Genomic DNA, 24,901 nt, shown 5'->3' with positions numbered 1-24,901 from the left:
AATCTTTTAGAGCAAAGTAGAAATGCTGACTTTCAGACTACTTTTCAGTTCAGTAGTGGGCTAAGCTAGCGAGGACGCCCATAGTGATCCTTAAAGTTGGAACATTGGCCAGTGCTGATTTAACATCAAATCTCCAGAGCCTTGGAAGGAGCACTTTCTAGGGCACATAACAAGTATACATGTATTGAGTGTGGTTTTATGCACAAATTGCTAGTATATATATATATCTTTGTTTAGCTATTTATACCATATTTTAGGTTATCCACTTTTAAAAGACTTGTGATGTTGATCAGATGAGATAAAGTAAGACTCAATAGCTGGACGTTGTTGATAACCTGGAAAGAGAGAGAGGATTCTTCATATATATATATATATATATATATATATATATATATATACATATATATATATATATATATATATACATATATTAGTGATATATATCACTAATATTATAAATGCAAAAGTTAGGATGTTTGTTACTCGATCACGCAACAATGGCTGCAGGGGCGTAGCAATAGGGGTTGCAGAGGTAGTGACCACATCGGGGCCCTTGAGCCAGAGGGGCCACGATGGGCCTTTCCTCAACTACAGTATTAGCTCTCTATCGGCCCTGTGCTCATAATAATCAATTCTGTAGATATGTGTGAGAATCCGCTCAGCTGCCTGCGCAGGCAGGCAGCCTTTTGACCATTGTTTAGGTTTGCTTGCTGCAGGACTCTGGAAAGGAGACCTTCTGTCAGTTGTGCAGCTTGTGTTGCTGAGGGATTTGCATACATTAGTCATGCAAATCCCTTACCTGCCTTCTTTTGATGACTGGCACTATAAAAGCATTCTGCTCCCAGAATGCTTTGCTGGACATTTCCCTTCCATGGTCTGTTCCTGATGGACACTGCTGGAGTGTCAGCCATTGCTATCTAGTATAGTTAATTCCTGGGGGATGCTTTAGGCTCCCCTTCTAGTCCAGTCAGGTTGTATTATCTGTTTTGCCTGTTCCGTCTGTCTTGTGTTTGGAATGCACAAGCCCTTGCGTTAGCGGCTGTGGATCCTTCTGATTGAGTCTGGAGTGTAGGTTGGAACAGCGGTTGTTTCTGCCTACCTCATCTGTTCTGTCTGCCGTGTGTTTGGATCACACTCGCCCTAGCGCTAGTGCTGGGGATCCTTCTGTTCTGTCTTCTGGGATCGCGCTAGCCACTTTTCGCTAGCGCTGGGGATCCTTCTGTCGCTTGTCCCTGTTTTCGTGTGTCTGTCTTGTCTGCTGCGCTTGCTGGAGGCTCGGTGAGGTAACCGTTAAGCAAGCGCTCGCGTCCTCTGTTTCATGTTTGTCTGTTAATGGTTAGTTAGGCGTGCTTGTCTCTATTGTGCTTATCACGTGGAGACCGCGCATAACCGCGTGCACTGTTGCGAATGAGTGCGGTGTTTGCGGTTAGCTAGCGTTTGTTATTTTCCGTATTTCCTTATTGTATTATTTGCTGTGCCTTTGCTACTCTCGTGCTCCGCCTTGCTGTACCTTGTGTCACGTCTGGCGATCGCACCTCTCGCGATCGCGTTCCTGCTTCTTATCTGCTGTGGTGTGTGCACAGTCGCGGGTTGGCGACTAATTTTATGCACACACACACAATCTGTCTCTGTGCTCACTCTCAATCGCTTCTCTTGCGATTGCGTTTCTTCCCTTCGTACAATTCCTGTCTGGCGTGTGTGGTAGGGCAGAGGAGCTGTTCCTCTGCACTCCACAGCTCCACCGGCCGACAGGAATTTCCCTCTGCAGGTGAATAGCACCTAGCCTGGGTGTCCTCAATTATACGCTTGTGGAGGAAATCCGCCGCGTCAGCGCACGTCTGGTGCGCTGACCACGGAGACGATTCCGCAATCGTTACAGAATGTCCAGCCAAACCAAAATTCCCAGGGCAGAGGGAACCTTCGATTTGTTTCAGATGTCATTGCCTGAGGCAAAGGCATATGTGGATCCTATTATAGGTAGGATCGCACACTACATTAAAGCAGTTAAAAAGTCTGTCCTCGTTCCTGACCCCAACCCATATGGAGATTACCTAGATACTGGGTTGTTTGAACCGCCATTTGCCTCATGGGAGATTGGGGCCTTGTTGGAAGAGTTTGATTTCGATTGGAAAGCCTTTTGCGATTTTTATATCGCAAAGAGCGCGGATGACCTGAATGATTGTCTCGACTCTATGTACCTTTTGATCGATTCTGATGAATGTGATGAGTGTGATGTGGATCTAGTGATTTATGTGTGGCAGACTATTTTGGACAGATTGCACACACACCAACCAATTATTTCCAATAAAGAGACACCATTGTCACATGATTATTCCTGTCTTTCTGGGGTAAAGCAAGTGAGTTTGGACACTGTGCGACCTGAAATGAATGGGTGTGCCTTGACTGTGGACACCTGCGTGAATTCTGATGGAGTTTCTCCCGTTTGTTTAGAGGTTAAATCTGTGCGATCTGATGCCTGTTTCTCAGATGTTCCTGTCGATTGTGATCGGCGTGAGTGTGTCAGTTTTGTCAATGATTTGTGGGATCCCTTGTGTAAAAACAGATCTTCTTCTCTCAGTACTACTTTAAGATCCTCCATCTATGATCTTGCTATGGGGAAAATTCCCAAACTATGCAGTTTCAAGAGTAAAATTAATATGATTCCTCATGTTGTTGTCACAACTTCCCCTAACATTGTTCAGTATGAATGCTCAGACCTAGTCAGGTGTGAATGGGAGCCCCCATTCCAGAAAAAACAGCTCGAAGCGTTGTCGTATGAATTGGAGAACGATTCAGAGTCGTTTTGTGAGTACTACATTGCCAGAAGTGAATCTGTCTTGAGAGCATGTACAAGTTATGCATCCGCCTTAAGAGAAAAAAAGGGGTGTGAATTTGACTTTGTGAGTCCGCTGATTTGTATGTGGAAAATGATTCTGAATGAATTATGTGTACGTCATTCAGGTGACGTTTGTAAAGGTACATTGTCAGCTGGCGTTTCTGAGATCCAGCAATCCAGCCTGGAGACCTCAGAATCCCTGTCTTTGGAGTGTTCGGTTTCGCAACCTAAAGCGATTGTGGATTCGCAAATTTTGCGTTCTGTCTCCTCGGATTCGACATCGTTAGCCGAGTCTAAGGGTGAGACAGCACTTTGGTTTTGTGAACCTGATACTGAAGCACCTTTGCTCTGTCCAGAGAAGATGTCTCTGAGCCTGCCCTGTATCATGAATAAAGACATTATGTCCACTCGCATTGACATTTGCGAGTCTGATTCTGAAGTAAGTACTGACTCTCCACCCAGTAATCTGGATGAGTCAATATTACCTTGTTTAAAATCTCCTGCAGTGTCCCTGGAGGCTCGTCTAGGTATTGCAACCATTGTTACCTGTTTCTCTGCTATTTTGGAATTGCAGTCTGGTTTGACTGCTATGGAGGAATTTCCCTGCAGTGAAACGAAACTCGGAAGGCCAGAGTTAGTTTCACTAGATATTTCTGTGTATCCCTGTCCTGATGATGAAATTCAGTCTCAGTTTATGGTGGAACCTTCCCTGGGACATCTGCCCGGTTCACAAAATAAAGTTCAAGCTTTGCCCTGTAACATGGATAGTTCAGAATCCTTCTTAGGAAACTTGAAAAAGGATGTTCCTGAGGTCCTGTCTGACCTCCTGGAGATCTCCGAGTTCCTCCCAAAGGGTGCAGAACTTGTAGGAGACGTCTCCTGCCCCCCAAGTCCTTCTGAGGTGTTGCCCACTTCAGTAGGCATTGCTGCCTTGCTAGCTACCTTTTCAGCTCTGGTGGAGCTTCAGTCATGTGTAGTCAATGATGAATTTCTGTCAGATATCATTACAGTCATTGAGATTTTTAAGCCTGAGACCGAGTCTTCTTTTGAAAGACCAGTACCTGTGACCTCTACTCGTGACGATTTTCTGCCCGGTCCTGGTTTTGGTCTTGTCGTGCCGGACTCTGAGGTTAGCAGTTCCCCGACATGTCCTGAGGTTTCTCCTGTGCTGGTGTACCCCAGTGTGCTCTGTGACCCAGAAAGTCCAAGTGTGCCTCGGTTACCAGCGTACTCAGATGCTTCCTCGGTGGAGACATGTTCTGATTTAGCCTGCCTGCTTGCATGCCCAGAAGTGGTCCCTGAAAGTCCTGATCTTGATGGGTGTCCTGCTAATTCTGAATCTGGAGCTGTCATAGGTTCCATGGGGGTGCTTGGTAGCTCTCCATGTGAGCCTGGTGAGCGTTCTGGCTTCTTGGAATCTCTACGGAGCTTCAAGGCGTTCTGGGAGATTCCGAGAGAAGTTTTGCTTGGTACCCTGAATACGATCAACAGCGGCTTTTGTTTTGAAAGAGACACTTCGAACAGGTTTTGTGGCAGATTTGGTATTTTCGGACGCTCCTTGGAAGGTGGTAGGTATTGTCTGGAGGGTGTCGATGGCTTCTTCTCTGGTATCCACAGTCCTGATGGGTGTTTCGCTGAGACTTGTAGTGCTGACGGGCATGTTTCGGTGGCTTCTGTTTCCGATGAGGTCGGTTTCGGGTGGACTGACTCTGGAATTGGACCTTGTCGGGCTGGCCCGACCTTCATGAGTCTTCTGTTAAAGTGGTTTGGAGATATCAGTTTTGAGGGTCGTCTGGAATTCGACCCTAGGAGGGGGGGTACTGTGAGAATCCGCTCAGCTGCCTGCGCAGGCAGGCAGCCTTTTGACCATTGTTTAGGTTTGCTTGCTGCAGGACTCTGGAAAGGAGACCTTCTGTCAGTTGTGCAGCTTGTGTTGCTGAGGGATTTGCATACATTAGTCATGCAAATCCCTTACCTGCCTTCTTTTGATGACTGGCACTATAAAAGCATTCTGCTCCCAGAATGCTTTGCTGGACATTTCCCTTCCATGGTCTGTTCCTGATGGACACTGCTGGAGTGTCAGCCATTGCTATCTAGTATAGTTAATTCCTGGGGGTTGCTTTAGGCTCCCCTTCTAGTCCAGTCAGGTTGTATTATCTGTTTTGCCTGTTCCGTCTGTCTTGTGTTTGGATCGCACAAGCCCTTGCGTTAGCGGCTGTGGATCCTTCTGATTGAGTCTGGAGTGTAGGTTGGAACAGCGGTTGTTTCTGCCTACCTCATCTGTTCTGTCTGCCGTGTGTTTGGATCGCACTCGCCCTAGCGCCAGTGCTGGGGATCCTTCTGTTCTGTCTTCTGGGATCGCGCTAGCCACTTTTCGCTAGCGCTGGGGATCCTTCTGTTCTGTCTTCTGGGATCGCGCTAGCCACTTTTCGCTAGAGCTGGGGATCCTTCTGTCGCTTGTCCCTGTTTTCGTGTGTCTGTCTTGTCTGCTGCGCTTGCTGGAGGCTCGGTGAGGTAACCGTTAAGCAAGCGCTCGCGTCCTCTGTTTCATGTTTGTCTGTTAATGGTTAGTTAGGCGTGCTTGTCTCTATTGTGCTTATCACGTGGAGACCGCGCATAACCGTGTGCACTGTTGCGAATGAGTGCGGTGTTTGCGGTTAGCTAGCGTTTGTTATTTTCCGTATTTCCTTATTGTATTATTTGCTGTGCCTTTGCTACTCTCGTGCTCCGCCTTGCTGTACCTTGTGTCACGTCTAGCGATCGCACCTCTCGCGATCGCGTTCCTGCTTCTTATCTGCTGTGGTGTGTGCACAGTCGCGGGTTGGCGACTAATTTTATGCACACACACACAATCTGTCTCTGTGCTCACTCTCAATCGCTTCTTTTGCGATTGCGTTTCTTCCCTTCGTACAATTCCTGTCTGGCGTGTGTGGTAGGGCAGAGGAGCTGTTCCTCTGCACTCCACAGCTCCACCGGCCGACAGGAATTTCCCTCTGCAGGTGCATAGCACCTAGCCTGGGTGTCCTCAATTATACGCTTGTGGAGGAAATCCGCCGCGTCAGCGCACGTCTGGTGCGCTGACCACGGAGACGATTCCGCAATCGTTACAATACGTTAAATAGTGGTAATCATTAACAAACTGTTCACCATTCCATTCCTGCACCTCTGACACTGTAGTTGCCATTGTTAGGTTTTGGTGCACCGTATCAATTGTTATGTATAGCGTGCTGGGGGGCCCCATTGTAAAACTTGCATTGGGGCCCACAGCTCATTAGCTACGCAACTGAATGGCTGAATGGAAGGGCGGAGCCAAATACAAATTTCACTGGGAAAATGTAAACTGCAGCCATTCTTACACCGTTAATGGTAGGGTTCTCAAACTTTGCACAGTTGGTCACTGGGTGACTGGGATTAATGAAGGGTGGAGCCTACAAAAGCCAATCAAAATTCACCTATTGATTTTCAAGGGGAATAGTTAATTGCTGCCATTCTGGCACTGTTAATGGCACAAGCCTCAAACCTGGTACAGTTGGTCATTGGGTGACTGGGGTTAAAATTCGGAAAAGGGGGGGTGGGGCCACAAACATCCAATCAGATTTGTTTCATTGCAATGCAAATTGCTGATGCCAAAGACCGCAAAGCTCACAAACTAGGTCATTGAGTGTGTTAGGGTTAGAAAAAGTGGGTGGAGCCAACACCAGCCAAATACATACCGGGGCAACGCCGGGCCATCAGCTAGTATATACAGGGTGTATATACCTGGGGCCTCTTCTAGCCCCATGAGGTGTGTGGGGTCCTTCGCCATCCTCCTCTAATCCCTCCAGGTAATCTGGCCACCCTTGCTACACTTCCGTGCCCCGGAGCATTCTGCGCCTGCAAAGTACTCGGCTGCAGGGGCGCTTGCGTGGCTGGAGAGGATGGCAAGGGACCCCATGCACCTCATGGGGTTGGAAGAAGCCCCAGGTAAGTATAAATATAGCCATTGTCTTCATCTCAGGTTCTCTTTATCTCTGTCAGATTTCAATAGACTGGCTACTCATGTTATGGGAGTGTGTAGAGCCGGTCTATTGAAATCTACAATCCAGGTTATGCATATTGTGTAACAAGTAAATAATACGTGCATTACGTACATGCTATTTGCGCAACGTAACTTGCATATGTACCGGTAAATTTTCCACTGTTTGCTGAATAAGCCCCATGGGTCACTAGATTTTGACAAAATTTACCTTTGTACTAAAGTAACAGTCTAGTTAGGCGATGACTGACTAATTTTAATGGACTTTTAATAAAGGGGCATGTGTTTCCCTAATTCCCAAGCTGATACATTAGCCTACATCATGATTAGATTTTGGTTCTGAAAACTCAATACAGTGACTTTAGCATTAAGTCTGCAACGCTTTCTGAAAAACTATTCCTTGCTATAGTCCTAACACTAAATTACCTGGAAAAATAAGTGCAACTGTAGAAGGAGCAAAGCCTGCAGCTTCCGGCAGGTCTATAACTGTAGGGTGGCCCGACCTTTTATCCCCCTTCCTTCCAGTACAAGTGCTGCCCCTACAAAGCAGGAGAGGTGGAGGCCGAACATGGTGACGATACTTGTTATATGACCCTTGGCACATGGATCTTCTGGTCATTGGAGTCTTCATGGCCGATAGGGATGTGAGTTTTTGGAGTACCCCATGATTTATAGTTGTTACCCTGATGGAAAGCAAATGCAATACTAAACAAAAAGGTAGTTGGATGGAACAGTATAAGTCAAGAAATCTGAAAACAAGCTGCATATAAAATATCATAGTTTATTTGCTAAATATAGACATAACACCTTACAACATAAGCATGCTATATACAGGATGGCCATCCCACGAACATACGGCGCCGCCACACCTATCAACCACCCATCAGCAAACACACAGGAAATTATGCACATGATCTACTGATGAGATGTTATCAGATTATCAAAATACCAGTCCATATACTACAGCAGTGTTTCTCAACATTTTATTGGTATGTACCCCTTTTAAACCCCTGTACTTGCCAAGTACCCCCTAGCCTAGTAAACGTATATCACAAGTACCCCTTGACAAACATATATTTAATTATATTACATGATAATTGGTTCTAAACTATTTCCAAGCATTTAGGCCTTGTTCATAGTATAAATCACCAGCAGTATCGCAAGCGCAGAGCGATTTTGAAAGCGGTTTTCTAATCGCTTGTGATTTGCGCTTAGAAAAGCGCTTTTGTGTAACAATGTTTTTGTCACTTGGAAGTGAACTCTTTGCCACAGAAATGAATAAATACAATGGGCTTGATTCACCAAGACAAATAGCATGCCTTATCACAGATCTTAATCCCATTGAGAACTTGTGGTCATTTGCAAGAGGCGGGTGAACAAACAAAAAACAACTGTAATAATCAGTGTAAGCAACAACCAGATCTCTGATTATGTGGTGATCTGCAGTATCACCAATAATACAGATGCTATACCTGATTATGTAGTGATCTGCAGAATCACTAATAATGCAGGTATAGTACACAGACAAGAGTGATGCTTGAAAGCACTGTGTGATTAGGTGCAACAGTAGTTACTGACAGCTATGGCAGGAGCCCACCAGAGGAGCTGCGAGCACTGTCCAGTACAGCGAACACCTCACCAGTGATGAGGGCTCACTGGTGAGTAGAGAGGTCAGACAAAATCGAGTTCGGCAACAGGCAGGCAGATAAAGTACAGAATCAGAAGGCAGAGAGTAAATGGTAATCAGGGAGAGTCGGCAGTAAGATCAGATAGGCTAAAGTACAGAATCACTAAACAGGAGGGTAGTCACACAGAGCTAGGAGTCATACACAGATAATCAAATATAATAACTAACTATAGATAGATGTATATCGCAAACAGTGCATATACATCTATCATGCACAGGAACCTGACTAGGTCCGAGTGCTCACACGAGGCATTCGCAACGCCAGACACCCGATGAATGAATCCTCTGGGCTTAAGAGCCCGAGGAGAGCCTGAGGCACGCCCCCCCCCCCCCCCCCCCCTGCGCCTGGCCAATCAGGAGCGGCGGGCGCCTGGCGTGACGTCAGCTGACCCTTCGGTCAGCTGAGCCGCCTCTTCCTCCCATAAAGGTCGTGACGGTGCGCGCGCGCGCACGCGTCAATGCGACCTTATGGGGCCCCGATATACCCGTCCTCGGCGTGCTAGACGCCCGAGGTACGGGTGGTGAGACGGACAGGGGCACAGAGGCAGCTGCGGTGGCGGTGCTGTTCGCCGCAGCTGACTCACCAAATGTTACAACAACTAATTCTGAGAAAATCAAAGAAGTGATTATGAAAGAATGGGTCGCTATCAGTCAGGATTTGGCCCAGAAGTTGATTGAGAGCATGTCCAGTCGAATTGCAGAGGTCCTGAAAAAGAAGGGCCAACACTGCAAATACTGACTCTTTGCATAAACCTCATATAATTGTCAATAAAAGCCTTTGAAACTTATGAAGTGCTTATAATTATATTTCAGTACATCACATAAGCAACTGAAACAAATATCTAAAAGCAGTTTAGCAGCAAACTTTGTGAAAACTCATATTTTTGACTCAAAACTTTTGGCCAGGACTGTAGTGAGAGATGTGGGAGAGAGTAAGGTAATCTCAGAATGCATGCCATGTATTCCTGCGACCTTCATACAAATAAGTTCCTTGTCAGGTAGTCATGTGTAAGTGAGAATTGGAGCAGATATGAGGAGAGGCTGTGTCATGGAGTTCCTGCTGTAGTGAATGGTCTTCCGTGCCATCAGGAAGCAACACAAAGATTAGCCTTTGGCAGCATTATGATGACAGACAGATGAACAAAGATAGACACAGAGCCACACATAAATAATATTTTGTACCATGTTCTAAAAAGAGAAATGGGATTTTCTTTTTCTTTTCAAAAGACAGAAAACAATGCAATGGCTCCCCCTTGTGGTATTAGTATATAATGATTTGATTTACTACTGAAATAAATGCAGAGTACAGCGGTAGCATTTGTAATGTAGTTCAAAGTTACAGACTACCCAGGAAGCTTATGGTGAACCACAACTCCAAGCAGTGTGTAAGTGGCTATAAAGGACCAAAAAGCAATGCATCACTGCTGAATATGCAAATTATGCATTGTTGTCCCTGTAAACTAACCACACCTCTAGTATGCATGTTGGATTATTGTGGCTCTGTAAAATTAACAAGCTGACAAATCATTGTATTCTAGTGGTTCTGGAGGTGTGGCTAGATTACAGGGAAAACAAAGGATGATTAACATACCATTCAGCAGTGATGCCTTGTGGGACACATCAAATGCTCACTCCAACCTGAATGATCACAAATACCTTCTGTTTTGCATAATATAGTGCAATAGAGACATGTGGTAGAGTGTGGTGACAAAATGAACTGTAGTGCTCCCATTAGGTTGATGCCTTCCATAAGCAGGTAGTTTACAAATCCTCCAATAATATTCTAGGAGTATTGCTATATCTTGCTCCCTTCCCCCACCTTCTTACCTCACCCCTCCCTCCCGGATTTATATCTATGGAGCCTATAGGCACAGATGTCCTGGCACCCTAGACTTTGCCCTACATGAGCCTACGAACCCCCCGCCGAACCGCACCACAAGTGTGCTGGCTCGCCCACCTGTCACTTACCCCTTACTTCCCTTTCATAGATAGCAACAGGTGGCCCTTAGTATTAGGTAGCCAGAAGTACCCTCAGTATTAAGTAGGTAGTGGTGCCCCCGACTGAAGTGATATCTAATCAGTGGAATGCAGAGAGCTGGATGAGTAACCTCTCATTTGCGCTCTGCTCGGGACTCTACATAGGGAAGGAGGCAGGGAGGCACTAGGGGAGGGGAATGAGCCGCCTTTCCATCATCAGGCGTCTGTAGGCACAAGCCTACAGTGCCTTATGGTAAATCCAGCCTGCTCCCTCCCCTAAGCTCATGTACTGGATAACTACTGTAATGTTCTTTTTCTGTTTTGAAAAAAAAAAAAAAAATCCAGGAGCAACACTAGACTTATTTTTTAGTATTATTCACCGTTCCAGCGCTGGGACCCTCTCAACCTGCTCCACAAGAGCTTGGCTTTCTTTACAGAATCTGGTCTTCTCAGTATGTGACCAGTATATTTGAGTTTTAATAGTAGTATCTGCCCTTCTAGTGAAAACCCTGGCCTTATTTCTGTAAAGGGAACCTGAGGTGAGAGGGATATGGAGGCTGCCATATTTATTTCCTTTTAAACAATACCAGTTGCATGGCTGCCTTACTGATCCTGTGTCTCTAATACTTTCAGCCATATATTTAGAACAAGCATGCAGCAGATCAGGTACTTTGACTCAGTTGACTCAGGCTTTACTAGATTAGCTGTATGCTTGTTCCAGGGTTTTGACCTCAGACACTACTTATGCCAGAAGATCAACAGGTTTGGCAGACAACTGGCATTGTTTACAAGTAAATTAATATGGCAGTCTCAATATCCCTCTCACCTCAAGTATTGACTGGTTAGCTGCTCTTGCAGACCAGGGAACTATCACTAGCTTTCTCCACACCCACAATTTACAAAAATATGACAGGTGTACTAATTTTTGTGAAATATTGTATTAAAAAGTTTCTGAGAGTTTCTTTAAACAGGATTGTGGTGCCGGAGTTGGAGTCGGAGCAATTTTGAGTACCTGGAATCAGTTGGAGTTGGAGGTTTCATAAACTGAGGAGTCGGATGATTTTTGTACCAAATCTACAGTCCTGGTAAGTATAAGACCAAGGAGACGGATCAATTTTGGGTGCCTGGATTCTGAGTTGGAGTCAGAGTTGGCGGTTTCATGAACTGAGAAGTCAGAGTCGGATGATTTTTGTACCGACTCCACATCCCTGGTTTGTAAGAGAATCAGGGTGTGTTCAGTGTGCAGTGGTGCACAAATGGTATATGCTACTCTGTAGTGATGGCAAGACCTGTTTGCTGGCACACAGTCCCTGTGTTGTGACCTCAGAGCTACTTCCAGGTCAGCGAGGTCCGTTAGTAGTGCGCAAATGCTGGCCAGGCTGCGCACGTCCTTGATCACGTGCCCTTGGCTGGGAGCGATCTGTGCAATCGCACATCACACAGGGCAGTCCCATCCGCAGCTGCACTTTCTGGGCCAGGGCCTGCACACTACAGACGGACAACCCAGAAGTAGTGAGGTCACTACACAAGGACTGTGCACCAGTTAGCAGTTCTTCCCTTCACTACTGCTCTGCACAACCTCCATAATGCCGCTGGCTGGGAATCCCCTCCACTAGCACGGCATTGATCAAACTGCCGGAGCTGCAGCGCTGTGTATAAAATGTGACCATACAAATTTCTTTTTTTTTTTTTCACAAATCAATTTTTATTTAGAAACATAAAGAGAAGCATTACAGGAAATAGCACAGTGCTCCCACAAACAGGAGTTATGAATTTAGGTAGCATGAGTAAACAGCATTATTACAGAGAGTGGGTGATATATTTAAAATAGGTCTGGTTACATAAGCAAACAGCTAGTACATCAATCATCATGGACATGAACCAATATCTTGAAAAGCTTATATTATCCACGAGTATATCTATATGCAGTAGGAGAACCGTGCCATAAAAAGAACAAGAAAGGAAGAAATAGAGAATTAGACGAGAGAGAAGAGGAGGAAGTAAAAGAAATATAGACCAGAATAAAGGAAAGAAGGAAACAAGGAAGGGAGAAGAAAAGAAAAGGACTCCGGGCTTGTCCCCCGCCACCACCCACAATGCCATAACATCAATCTATTGGTGTGTTAATACAAAAAATGGATTCAGGGTTCAAGATCAGAACCAGCCGTCATAATATTATTATACCATGGTGCCCATATTTTATGAAACCGTTGTGGACAGTTGCGATTTTTATATGTCAGTTGATGTAAAGGAAGGGCAGTGTTAATTGTGCGTTTCCATTGGTTGATAGATGGTTTAGTATTACCTTTCCAGACTCCTAGGATTTCTTTTCTTGTGTAGAAACATAATATGCGAATTAAATATTGTACATGGTTACTACATGTTTGTTCTTCAAATAAACCCAGAAGGGCTAATTTAGGTGTGCAATCAAAGTGAGATTCCAAGATTTCGTCTACGATGGCAAAATATCCGTCCAAAAAGTCTGGATTTTTGTGTGCATTTCTGACAGGTGCAGATATTGTGCATCCGTACCGGCGTGAGATAAGTTATATGCAAAAACTTAACCTGAATTATTCTATCCCTAGCTGAGATAGGAGTTTTAACAAAATCTTCTAGTATATCCTCCCAATCCATGTTATCTATATCCTGAATGTCTGCATTCCACTTTTCCTGGGACCTAAGAAGTTTTTCATTGCTTTTGGCTAATAAAATTGAATAAACAACTGAAAGAGGTTTATCTAGGTGTTGTGTCAGAAGTGTTTTTTCAAAATCTTTAACTATCAGCTCTGGCGCACTATCAGGGAATTGCGCAGAAAATGCGTGGCAAAGCTGTAAGTAGCGAAATAACATCTTATTCACAATGGAAAAGGTTTGCTTAAGTTCATTAAATGTTAAGAGCAATCCATTATGAACAATATGTTGCAGGTTTTTAATTCCCGATGTGGCCCACAGTTTGGGGTCAGGAATCTGGGTGAAGTGAGATAGCTTAGGATTGTCCCATATAGGAGTATATGGGGAGATTAAATTAGACCATACAAATTTCTGAGCAGTGGAGTCAGACCAGGGCAGTTTCTAGGCTAAATTGAACCCAGGGCAAGGGTGCAAAAATTGCGCCCCCTTCCTCCCCACCCCAGTGGACTCGCAAACCCTTACTCTTTAGGGACAGTCACTCAGCCACAGGTCACAAGTAGATCTGCCTACTTACTAGTCGCTCATCCAGGAGGAAGCAGGGACCGGGAAAACACACAGGTGAAAAGTGCCTGGAAAGCCGACTCCTCCATTGGGGCCGCGCACTGACAGTCTGCAGTGACTTGTCGTCGGCCGCAGACAGCCTAGGAGGAGTCAAGGAAGGTGATCGCACTGGTAATCTTCTTTCTTCTTCTGTTCGGCTACCCCATGTGCCACCAGCTCCCTAGCGGTTATGTCCTTCTGCCTGCGCCCCCCTTTTTTTACTTGTCGGTCTGTGCCCAGTGCAGTCAACCTGCCCAAGAAACTGCCCAGAGTCAGGCAGTCCCGTTCGTTTGAACATAACAGGGTCACAATGCATGGCACTATAATGCAGCCAGCAGAGGTGCTGAGCTGCCACATTTTAGCACCACTGATAGGGTGGAGCAGCACATAATGTTATGTCATGTAGTGAACGGAGATGTGCTTGCTTGTATAGCTTTCACTGCTTCTTCTGCTGCTACTGCCGCTAGCTGTCTTGTGGACATTACCCTGGTTACATTACTGTTGTTGGAGAGACTGATAACATCCATATCTTGGTTTACATTTACCCACAGAACCGGGCGGCTGTAGCCACATTATTTATGCATGAACTGCTTGCTGCTTGCAATATGCTCTTCCAGCTTACTTGTGGAGACTACCTGTTGCCTGGTCAAGGCGGACTCTGATATTGCATGTCCCTTTCATCCATCATAGGGTGTATGTATGTGGGCAGTGTGGCAGTGGGATGTTGTGTTGACGTGGTGGGATGGCCATCTCATAGTGTTTTTAACTTGATCCATTTTTATGTGCATTTAAGATAATGTATATCTAATAAAGTAAACATTTTTTGATATTTTTTGAAACTTGACTATTGACGTATTCATTTGGATCACCCGCAGCCCTTTTTCCTCTCCTGGTTCTTGTGCTAGTAAATTATCAAAGGTTTGATAAAGTGTATGATAAAGCTCAGTGAATTGAGGCCAATGTAGAAGCCTCTTGTGGTGGGCACTAGACTAAGAGGTTTATTAACCAGTTCAATAATTGCTGTCACATGACTCCTGCTTTTCTAAGTCAATATTTTTTTAAAAGGTTTTAACAATAACAAAATCTTATCGCATTAGCTGAGGCTGGTTTCACACTGGATATCTGCATTAGCGGTGCGGTGTGGTCTGGAGACCGCACGGCAAAAAACAGCCTTCCCAGGATTACTGCGTTAATACGCGATACTCACTTTCTGGCTGACAGTAAAACCGGAAGTGACGCTCGCTTGCGCTGTTCCGGAAAAAGGAAGTGTATTATAAAAATACACTTCTGCACATACGCGCCGCAACGCCGTTGCGTAAGTTTAAAAAAAACCCTGCGTCACCATACACTAACCTGACTTACCAGTCCACTGCACATCGCCGCAATGGTGGTCACTGCTTGGTGGGCAATGTAGGTTTGCGCTCGCGTTAGGCAGAATACTTCCGGTGCAGCACACTGCACGCCATATGAAAGCACCCAGAGTCTGTTATTGGCATATTGGCAAGCTGCGATAAAATGCTACTCCGCACCAGTGTGAAAGACTCCTGAATCTTTACAGGGGTGTAACAATAGACCCTGCAAGGGATGCCTCCGCAGGGGGGCCAAGAAGCCACAGGGGGAAACATTTGAGAGAAGGACAACTAAAGGTGTGTACACACACCGGATTTCATCAAACGACGGGTCAGATCAGTCAAAACCAGTCATATTAGCCTACCGACAGACTGTACACACCGGCAAACTCATCAGAATAGCTGCCCCGTGGGCGGGTCTGATGACCCATCGTTTGAAGAAATCAGGCGTGTGTATGCACCTATGGGGCATGGAGAGAAAACGTATTCTGCTCTCCTACCATTGTTATATTGACTGCATGTGTCAACCACACAGATAAGGAATCATACACACTTTGGAATTTGTACACTGTCCCTGTTCCCTAGGCTTCGTAAAAAACATCTGTCTTAGGCCCAGTTTACATGTGCGTTTTGAGCCAAAAGGATCCGGTGAGCGGATCCGGTCTCCGCTTCATTGGATCCGGATGGCTCGTCCGTGGCCCTGTTCACATAGTGAAAATGGATCTGATCAATGATTGATCGGATCCGTTTTTACCAGGGCTGTGGAGTCGGTACAAAAATCTTCCGACTCCAACTCCGACTCCTCAGTTTCTAAAACCACGACTCCGACTCTGGGTACCCAAAATTGCTCAGACTCCGACTCCTCGACTCCTTAGTCTAATACTTAACAGGGCTGTGGTTTTGTACAAAAATCATGCGAATCCGACTCCCGACTCCTCAGTTTCTGAAACCACGACTCCGACTCCAACTCCGACGGCCCAAAATTGCTCCGACTCTAACTCTGACTCCACAGCCCTGGTTTTTACTCAGCAAATACATACCTAAGCTTCAGCAGCAGCCGGTGGTAGAGGCGCCTCTTCTTCCGCTGTGACTACACAGTGCATCATGTGACTAGTGACATGACGCACCCTCCCCTCACACTCCCGTCGCTAGATTTGCGTCGGCCCATGCCCCCATCCCCCGTGGAACGGTCCGTTTTTTCACTAGTCTGTTTCCCATTGCCCCCAATGCTGCTGCATTTTTGTCCGGATCTGTTCCGCTAAGCAGAACGGTCCGGAAAATTAGGGCTTGCAACAATTTTTAGGTCCGGGGACTGGAACGTACGGAACGTATCTGTACCAACGAACGCATGTGAATGGTTCCATAGGTTAACATTGAATCCATTCACATCCGTTCCGTTTGTACAGTATACATTCTGGTTACGTTCCAGAAAAAAGCGCTAATGTGAACCGGGCCGTACACTGCAGCAAAGTTCCGATGACTTTAAGTATAACATTACAAACAAAGGAGTCACCGATTGTAAAAAAGTTGTAGACTGGCCCTTATTCAGCAATCCCTCAGAAGAGATTCCTAGATTCTTACCACACACAGTCTGATTACTGACACAGTGGAGTGGGTAATGCTGGGCATACATGGCTCGTTTTTGCCGCTCAATTCTGCAGTCGATTCTCTTATCTTCCGCTCGGTTTTCTTATCTTTTTCCATTCACTGCTCTCTGGAATCGAGTGGCGAAACAGTCGAACGGGAGATCGGACATGTCAGAAATTATCTATCGAGCCATCTAAATGACTCAAAAACAAGCCGTGTATGCCTAGTATTAGATTGGGCCCAATCCAAAGTTTCACAGGGGGGGCCAGTGATGTCTAGTTACGCCACTGTTCACAATATTTAACATACACTCACCTAAGGATTATTAGGAACACCATACTAATAAGGTGTTTGACCCCCTTTCACCTTTAGAACTGCCTCAATTCTATGTGGCATTGATTCAACAAGGTGCTGAAAGCATTCTTTAGAACTGTTGGCCCATATTGATAGGATAGCATTTTGCAGGTGATGGAGATTTGCGGGATGCACATCCAGGGCACGAAGCTCCCTTTCCATCACATCCCAAAGATGCTCTATTGGGTTGAGAGCTGATGACTGTGTGGGCCATTTTAGTACAGTGAACTCATTGTCATGTTCAAGAAACCAATTTGAAATGATTCAAGCTTTGTGACATGGTGCATTATCCTGCTGGAAGTAGCCTTCAGAGGATGGGTACGTGGTGGTCATGAAGGGATGGACATGGTCAGAAACAATATTGCTAAGAGAAAAAGAAGTTCGGTCTCGAGAAAGCCCTGATTTGGGGGCTGAAACGGCCGTCGACTCTTCCTCCGCACCTCTATCAGACTGCATGTGCTTGATAAGTATCTCTTTGTTTGTATCTACAATTTAATTGCTGCATGAAAGTACCTTTTAAGCTTTTAAGGAAGTCTATTAGAGTTTTACTGTTATGCAATGGGGAGAAAATGAAATGGTTGCGCATCTAACCAAGATGCACCTGATAGATACTCACTGCATAGGGCTAAAAAGCCTCTCAAAGGCTTGGTTAGATGCGCGACCATTTCATTTTCTCCCCATTGCATAGTATTGTATTTCTTTCGCTTTGGGTTGTGGTTGTGGGCGGTGTCCCCGGGCAGTGAGAGTTCCTGGGGCGCCGCCCACTCCACACCCCTTCCCCTTTATATGGCCTGCTGCTCCCAAGTCAACGTTGCTAGCATGTTCCCATAATGTTGGGTGATTTTAAACTTAGATAGGGTGGGGTCCCCGAGAGAAGGCTGCACGAGCTGTCCCTGCTAACATGCTCTGCAGCGTGGAACAGATGTCTCTCTCAATAAGAGAAGGGTAAGGTCACCGGATAATGTGTAACGCATGGATTTGCTTCCATTGTTTGTATTGTGAGATGCATTAGTTCTTAATGCACCTGTTTCACTGCAATGAGCACACTTGTGCCTTTGAGAGGCTTTTTTAGCCCTATGCAGTGAGTATCTATCAGGTGCATCTTGGTTAGATGCGCAACCATTTCATTTTCTCCCCATTGCAGAGTTTTACTGTTATGATTAACTGCTGCTCCCGGAAACTCCTTTTTCTTTTAGCAATATTAAATGAACTATACATTATTCTGGATGTTGCACCATCATTCTAAATGCTTTTTCAGCTGTCATATAGTGTGCACTCGCTACATCTAACCCCTCTGCTATACTGAATGGTCAGAAACAATGCTCAGGTAGCCCGTGGCATTGAAACCATGCCCAATTGGCACTAAGGTGCCTAAAGTGTGCCAAGAAAACCTCCCCCACCCCATTACACCACCACCACCACCAGCCTGCACAGTGGTAACAATGCATGGTGGATCCATGTTCTCATTCTGTTTACGCCAAATTCTGACTCTATTGAGACTCATCAGACCACGCAACATTTTTCCAGTGTTCAACTGTCCAATTTTGGTGAGCTTGTGCAAATTGTAGCCTCTTTTTCCTATTTGTAGTGGGGAAGAGAGGTACCCTGTGGGGTCTTCTGCTGTTGTAGCCCATCCGCCTCAAGGTTGTGCGTGTTGTGCCTTCACAAATGCTTTGCTGCATACCTCGGTTGTAACGAGTGGTTATTTCAGTCAACGTTGCTCTTCTTTCAGCTTGAATCAGGTCGGCCCAATTTCCTCTGACCTCTAGCGTCAACAAGGCATTTTCACCCACAGGACTGCCGCATACTGGATGGTTTTCCCTTTTCCCACCATTCTTTGTAAACCCTAGAAATGGTTGTGTGTGAAAATCCCAGATTGTGAAATAATATTCAGACCGGCCCATCTGGCACCAACAACCATGCCACGCTCTAAATTGCTTAAATCACCTTTCTTTCCCATTCTGACATTCAGTTTGGAGTTCAGGAGACTGTCTTGACCAGGACCACACCCCTGAATGCATTTAAGCAACTGCCATGTGATTGGTTGATTAGATAATTGCATTAATGAGAAATTGAACAGGTGTTCCTAATAATCCTTTAAGGGAATGTAGATCTCTGAAACATATATGAAATCAACTGGGAACTGCATTCATGGGGTTGTTGAGCCAGCACTATGTGGGAGTTGCCCGGTGACAGGCCTGGGTCATTCCATTACAATATCACCAGTGCAATTATTTGTGCTTTTCTAAACTAATCACTAAAGTGAGCCTATAAGGAAAAAAAGTGCCCCTAAAGGGAAAACTTACCTTGGGAGGGGGCAGCCTCTGGATCCTAAAGAGGCTTCCTTGTCCTTCTCGGCACCCCCGTTCCAGCGCTGGCATCCCACGAAAATCTGCCTACAGCAGGAGCAGTAGACATCCGGCTCCAGACCCATACAACCCTGTGACGCACCTCGTGCAGTATCGGCTTTCCGTTCGGGCTCCAGCACAAATAGTTGAGCCCAATCGTGTCCGCTGTACTGCACAAGCGTGAGGTGTCTGCACCTGCGCAGTAGAGCGGATCTCAGGCTCTGTTATTTCCGACGGAGCCCATCAGAAAGTCGCTACTGCTCCTGCGTGAGGAGCGTCACAGGCTTGTTATGCTTGCAGACAGTTTGAAGGTCTCAGCGCTGGAGAGATGCCGGTGGTCATTGACAAAAGTGAAAGTAAAGTGTACACAAAGCACTTCCTGCAGCGGACCGAAAGTTATGCAAGTCTATGGAGACTCGTATTTTTAAAAAAAAAACCTGACGCAGTTTTTCGCGTCCTGCAAGCGCGGAAGCATATTTTAGCAATAGGATTCTGTGCACGTGACCACTTCGGCTACAGGAAGGGAGCATCACTTCCTACTTGGTCGGCTGCCAGACGGAGATTACAGTATACTAACGTGGTAATAACCGAAGACCGTTTTCTGCGGTGCGGCACCGCTAGCGCCAATCCGCAGTCTGAAACTGGCCTTATAGATGAAGAGAAAATAGCAAACATTTTATAAAATTGTCCAGAATCTTCCGTTGGGGACATGTCTGGGGTTTTCCTTTGTTAGTGTCTGAGTAATTTGACTACGCCCCTTCTGATGTCATAGTACTCTTTGCACTATAAATACAAGGTCCAAGGTCCTGTGAGAGGTTGCAGCACAAACCTCTGGGTCTCTGGTTGGAATGCCTGCCAGGGCACTATGAATCTGCATGGAGTTTATATGGTTTTGTGTGTTTCCTCCGGGCACACAGGTTTTCACATCCCAAAAACATGTGGCAGATGGTCATGATCGGATCAGCTGATTTCGGTGCGTTGCGCGGCTCTGAGAGCCGAGCACCGGGACTGGGCGCCCCATAGCAGTAATACAATACAAACATTACTGACACTGGTTTGTAGCATTTTGACAAAATAACTGGCAGTCTGAGGGTTAAGACATTCTAGAAACAAAAGACCTTAGGGCCTGTACACACTGAAAATCAAAAGTGCAAATCGTGCAATGTGATTGTGTTTTTTAATCAAATTTCTACTTGCGATTTTTGTGTGCATGCGAATTTGCTGAGGCTATCTTTTCCTGGTTTCCTGATTGTTTACCTAAAAAAATGCAATGTAAAATCGCATGCATTGCATTTTTCAAAACGCAGCACTTAAAAAACACAGCAGTCACTGCAATTGTGTTTTTCTAAAAATGCATTGCCCTAGTGTGTACAGGTGATCATGATTTTCAAAAAGATTTTTTGAGATTTAAAAAAAACGCATGTGATTTTAAAAACACAGCGCAAACTCAGCAGTGTGTACAGGCTCTAAGAGATGAAGAGCCAATCGCTAACATTTTATAGAAATTTCCAGAATCTTCAGTTGGAGACATGTCTGGGGTTTTCCCTTGTGTCTGAGTGATTTGGCCACGCCCCTTTCTGATGTCATAGTACACTTTGCACTATAAATACAAGGTCCGGACAGCCTTTCAGGCAGTGCTGTGAGAAGATGCAGCGCAAGAGCAGCACAAGGCCTTACAGCTCTGGGTTTCTGGCTGGAACCGCAGATATACAGTATGAAGCTGGCCTCAGTTGTATAACTTGTATTCAGTAGGCATGGTCAGAAATGTCAATCTCCGATTGAGGGGAAATTCCGCTTTCCGCAAATTACTTTAGGGTCTGTACACACTGAAAATCGATAGCGCAATTGCAGTGCGATGCGATTGTGTTTTGTAATCAAATTTCTACTTGCGGTTTTTGTGCACTTGCGGTGTTGCTGAAGCTTTCTTTTCCTGGTTTCCTGATTGTTTACCTAACAAACGCAATTGCATGCATTGGGTTTTTCCTGCATCTTTTCAAATGCAGCGCTTAAATAACGCAGCAGTCACTGCGCATCGAACCAGTGTGTACAGGTCATAACCATATTCATGATTTTTTATAAAAAATTGCGATTTAAAAAACGCATGCGATTTTAAAAGCTCAACGCAAATGCAGCAGTGTGAACAGGCCCTAGGAGGTGAAGAGTCAATCGCTAACATTTTATAGAATTTTCCAGAATCTTCAGCTGGGGACATGTCTGGGGTTTTCCCTTGTAAGTGCCTGAGTGATTCGGCCACGCCCCTTTCTGATGTCATAGTACACTTTGCACTATAAATACAAGGTCCGGACAACCTTTCAGGCAGTGCTGTGAGAAGTTGCAGTGCAAGAGCAGCACAAGGCCTTGCAGCTCTGGGTCTCTGCCTGCTATCCCAGCCAAGGCACTCTGAATCTGCATGGAATTTGTATGTTCTCCCTGTGTCTGCGTTGGTTTCCTCCAGGCACTGCGGTTTCCTCCCACATCCCAAAAACATATGGCAGGTGGTGGTACTCTTCGCTGTGGGGAATGAGGGAATACTGCTTTACGGAGAGTGGAGAAAGCAGTACCTGGTCTTCCTGGAGTGGAGGGTATAATTTGAACCCTGGCATCCTAGTATTGAGAGCATAACCCAGACTATTCCCCACTAGGGTGAATGCTTAGTCTTCTGGTGCTTTCCACTGCAGGGTGTAGGAGGGCTACCCATTATGACCACCTGTCCCAGTAAGGTTAAGGATTAGCCATCAGGAAGGGGTAATGTACAGGGTAGACGATTAAGGCTTAGGGCCCGTTTCCACTATCGCGAATTCGCATGCGTTGTCCGCATGGGATTCGCACAGCCAATACAAGTGGATGGGCCTGTTTCCACTTGTCAGTTTTGCTGTGCGTTTTTCTGTGCAGGATTTTTCTGCACGGCAGAGCCCTCAGAATTCGCTTGCGTGTGGAATGCAGGCGAATCGCACGCAATGTATTTAATAGGGAAATCGCATGCCTTTTCCCCATGCATTTTTTACCGCAAATTCGCATGCGATTTCGCTTAGGTACCAGTGTTAATTCACACAGGCAGTGACATGGTTTAAATCGCATTACCCTAACCTATGCGAAATCGCGGCAAAAAACGCATGCAGAATCGCATGCGGAGATTCGCCGGCGATTTCGCAACGCACTAGTGGAAACGGGCCCTTAGGCTCCAGGAAGAGGGGTTGTGTGTGGGTGTGGGGGGGGGGGGAGGTTAACGGATAGGGGTCGGGGAGTATTGTGTGTGAGAGTACATTTAGCTGTAGTAAAATATCGGTGAAAGTTTAATTACATTTTGATTCGCATTTTGACAAAAAACTGGCAGTCTAAGAGGTAAAGATATTCTAGGGAAAAAAACACCTTATGGCATGTACAGACTGAAAATCGAAAGCGCAAACACAGTGCGATGCAATTGCATTTTTCAATCAAATTTCTACTTGCGATTTCTGTGTGCTTGCAATGCGCTTGTGGTTTTGCTGAGGCCTTCTTTTCCTGGTTTCCTAATTGTTTACCTAAAAAACGAAATGAAAATCGCATGCATTGCGTTTTTTCCAATGCAGTGACTAAATAACACAGCAGTCACTGCGATTGCGTTTTTCTAAAAAGTATTGCCCCAGTGTGTACAATACATGTCACGACGATTTTCATGATTTCTTATTTTAATTGCGATTAAAAACACGCATGCGATTTTAAAAACAGCGCAAATACAGCAGTGTGTACAGGCCCTAAGAGATGAAGAGCCAATCGCTAACATTGTATAGAAATTTCCAGAATCTTCAGTTGGGGACATGTCTGGGGTTTTCCCTTGCTAGTGTCTGGGTAATTTGGCCACGCCCCTTCTGATGTCATAGTACAGACCCTTCTGATGTCATAATACTCTTTGCACTATAAATACAAGGTCTGGACAGCCTTTCAGGCAGTGCTATCATCACTGGCAGAACAAGGGCAGCACAGAGCCAAAGCTGCCTAGGTTAGGTTAAAGTGAATGCTAAGTGACCTGGTGCTTTCCACTGCAGGGAGTACGAGGGCTAACCGTTATGGACACCTGTCATGGCGGGTTTAAGGGTTAGCCATCAGGAAGGGGTAATGTGTGTGTAAGGGGGGGGGGGGGGGGGAATTAAGGCTTACGCATCAGGAAGGGGGTTTGCGTGCGGGAAAGCGGTTAATATTTTGGGGCCAGGGGCAGGTCTCTGTATAAAGAAAAAAAAAAAAAGCATGCTGTCCGATTTTTACCCCTGCATGCCAATTGGACTGCCGCCTATTGATTTCTGCGTTTTCCCGTCTGAATCATATGCGAGAAAATGCTGAAAATTTTGCGTCTGTGGAAACGGGACCTCAGGTGGGGTGTGTCTCTGCTGTGCATTCCTGGCTTCAGATACACTGATTGAAAAGTGCCTCCTAATCTGGTTTCACTGCTGCACAGAAAGCTGGCCCCTCTCTCCTGTGTCAGCTCTGATAGTCATACTTGTTATGGGAGCAGACGTGTGGCCTGATGCACACTTACTATGGGGAGGGAAGGTATCAGTAAGCCTGTGCATTCAGGGTAGGAGCACACTAGGCAGAACTGCTAGCGTTAAAGCACATATAATGTAAGTCAATGGGCCACATAAAAAAACGCATCTGTTTTGCATTCTGCAATATGTCTTTTTAAAAACGCTGAACTTGCTGCATATTTTTCCAAAACACACATAAGGTATGTTAATGGTGACGCAAATGTTGATATATTTCCGCTTCCTGTCGACGTCCTAGTGAGGAGCATAAAACACATATAAAAAAATGCACTTGCGATTTATATGTGCGAAATGCAGACGCATTAGAACGCAAGCAAAATGCATGTGCACAACACAAACGCACTTAAAATCATATGCAGCAAAATGCAACATTTCACGCAACACCTAGTGTGTTCCTAGCCTCAACTTGTGGGTGCAATGAATGATGGCTATATTTGGTAAGTGAGCTGGGGAAGGGAAAATGGCTGCACTCATGGGAGGAAGGAGTCTCATGGTGGCTGCACTTATTATAGGCACATGTGAGGGTGTGAAGGAGATCAGTGTTGTTATGAAGTGCCATGTTATACCCTGGTGGTATGCCTGCTGGCCATGGGATCACCAGTGGGGGAGGGGCATGAGAAGGGGAACCCATCAAAGCTTGCTGGTGTCAGACTGATCCTCTCCTACACACCCCACACAGCGCCAGTGCTGCTGTCATTATACTCTCATTACATGAATGTCACTAGCAAATAGCAATATGCTTAGAGGATGAGTAGGATCTCAGTATTCCCAATACTATTCATATATAAATACTGCCAGGCAGGCTGGATGCCGCACGCACATCACACACCTGCAGAGGAATAGCCGGCTGACGTCACCAGGAGTCCCGTGCAGCTGCAGACCCCGAGCTCCTGCGGAAGCAAGTGACGTCATAGAGAAGCAGCCCGTGCGGACTGGCAGAGTGACGGCGGAGATACCAGAGGAGGACGTGTCTCCAGACTCTCCGAGGCTCCACACA

At 45.7% G+C, this 24,901-nt stretch overlaps 1 long non-coding RNA gene across 1 annotated transcript; it reads right to left on the bottom strand.

Annotated features, from left to right (window-relative positions):
* Window positions 1–256: 256 nt before the first annotated feature.
* On the bottom strand, window positions 257–24,901 carry LOC137570885 (uncharacterized). Its single transcript, XR_011031217.1, has 3 exons — window positions 24,734–24,901; window positions 7,278–7,534; window positions 257–335 (listed from the first exon to the last, which is right to left on the bottom strand). It is a non-coding gene; the product is annotated as an uncharacterized lncRNA (long non-coding RNA).

Source organism: Hyperolius riggenbachi, chromosome 4 (genome assembly GCF_040937935.1).
Source record: "Hyperolius riggenbachi isolate aHypRig1 chromosome 4, aHypRig1.pri, whole genome shotgun sequence".
In the NCBI taxonomy this organism is placed as follows: Eukaryota; Metazoa; Chordata; class Amphibia; order Anura; family Hyperoliidae; genus Hyperolius; species Hyperolius riggenbachi.
The sequence above is the reverse complement of the archived record's forward strand: the minus strand, read 5'-3'. Positions and strand labels throughout refer to the sequence as shown.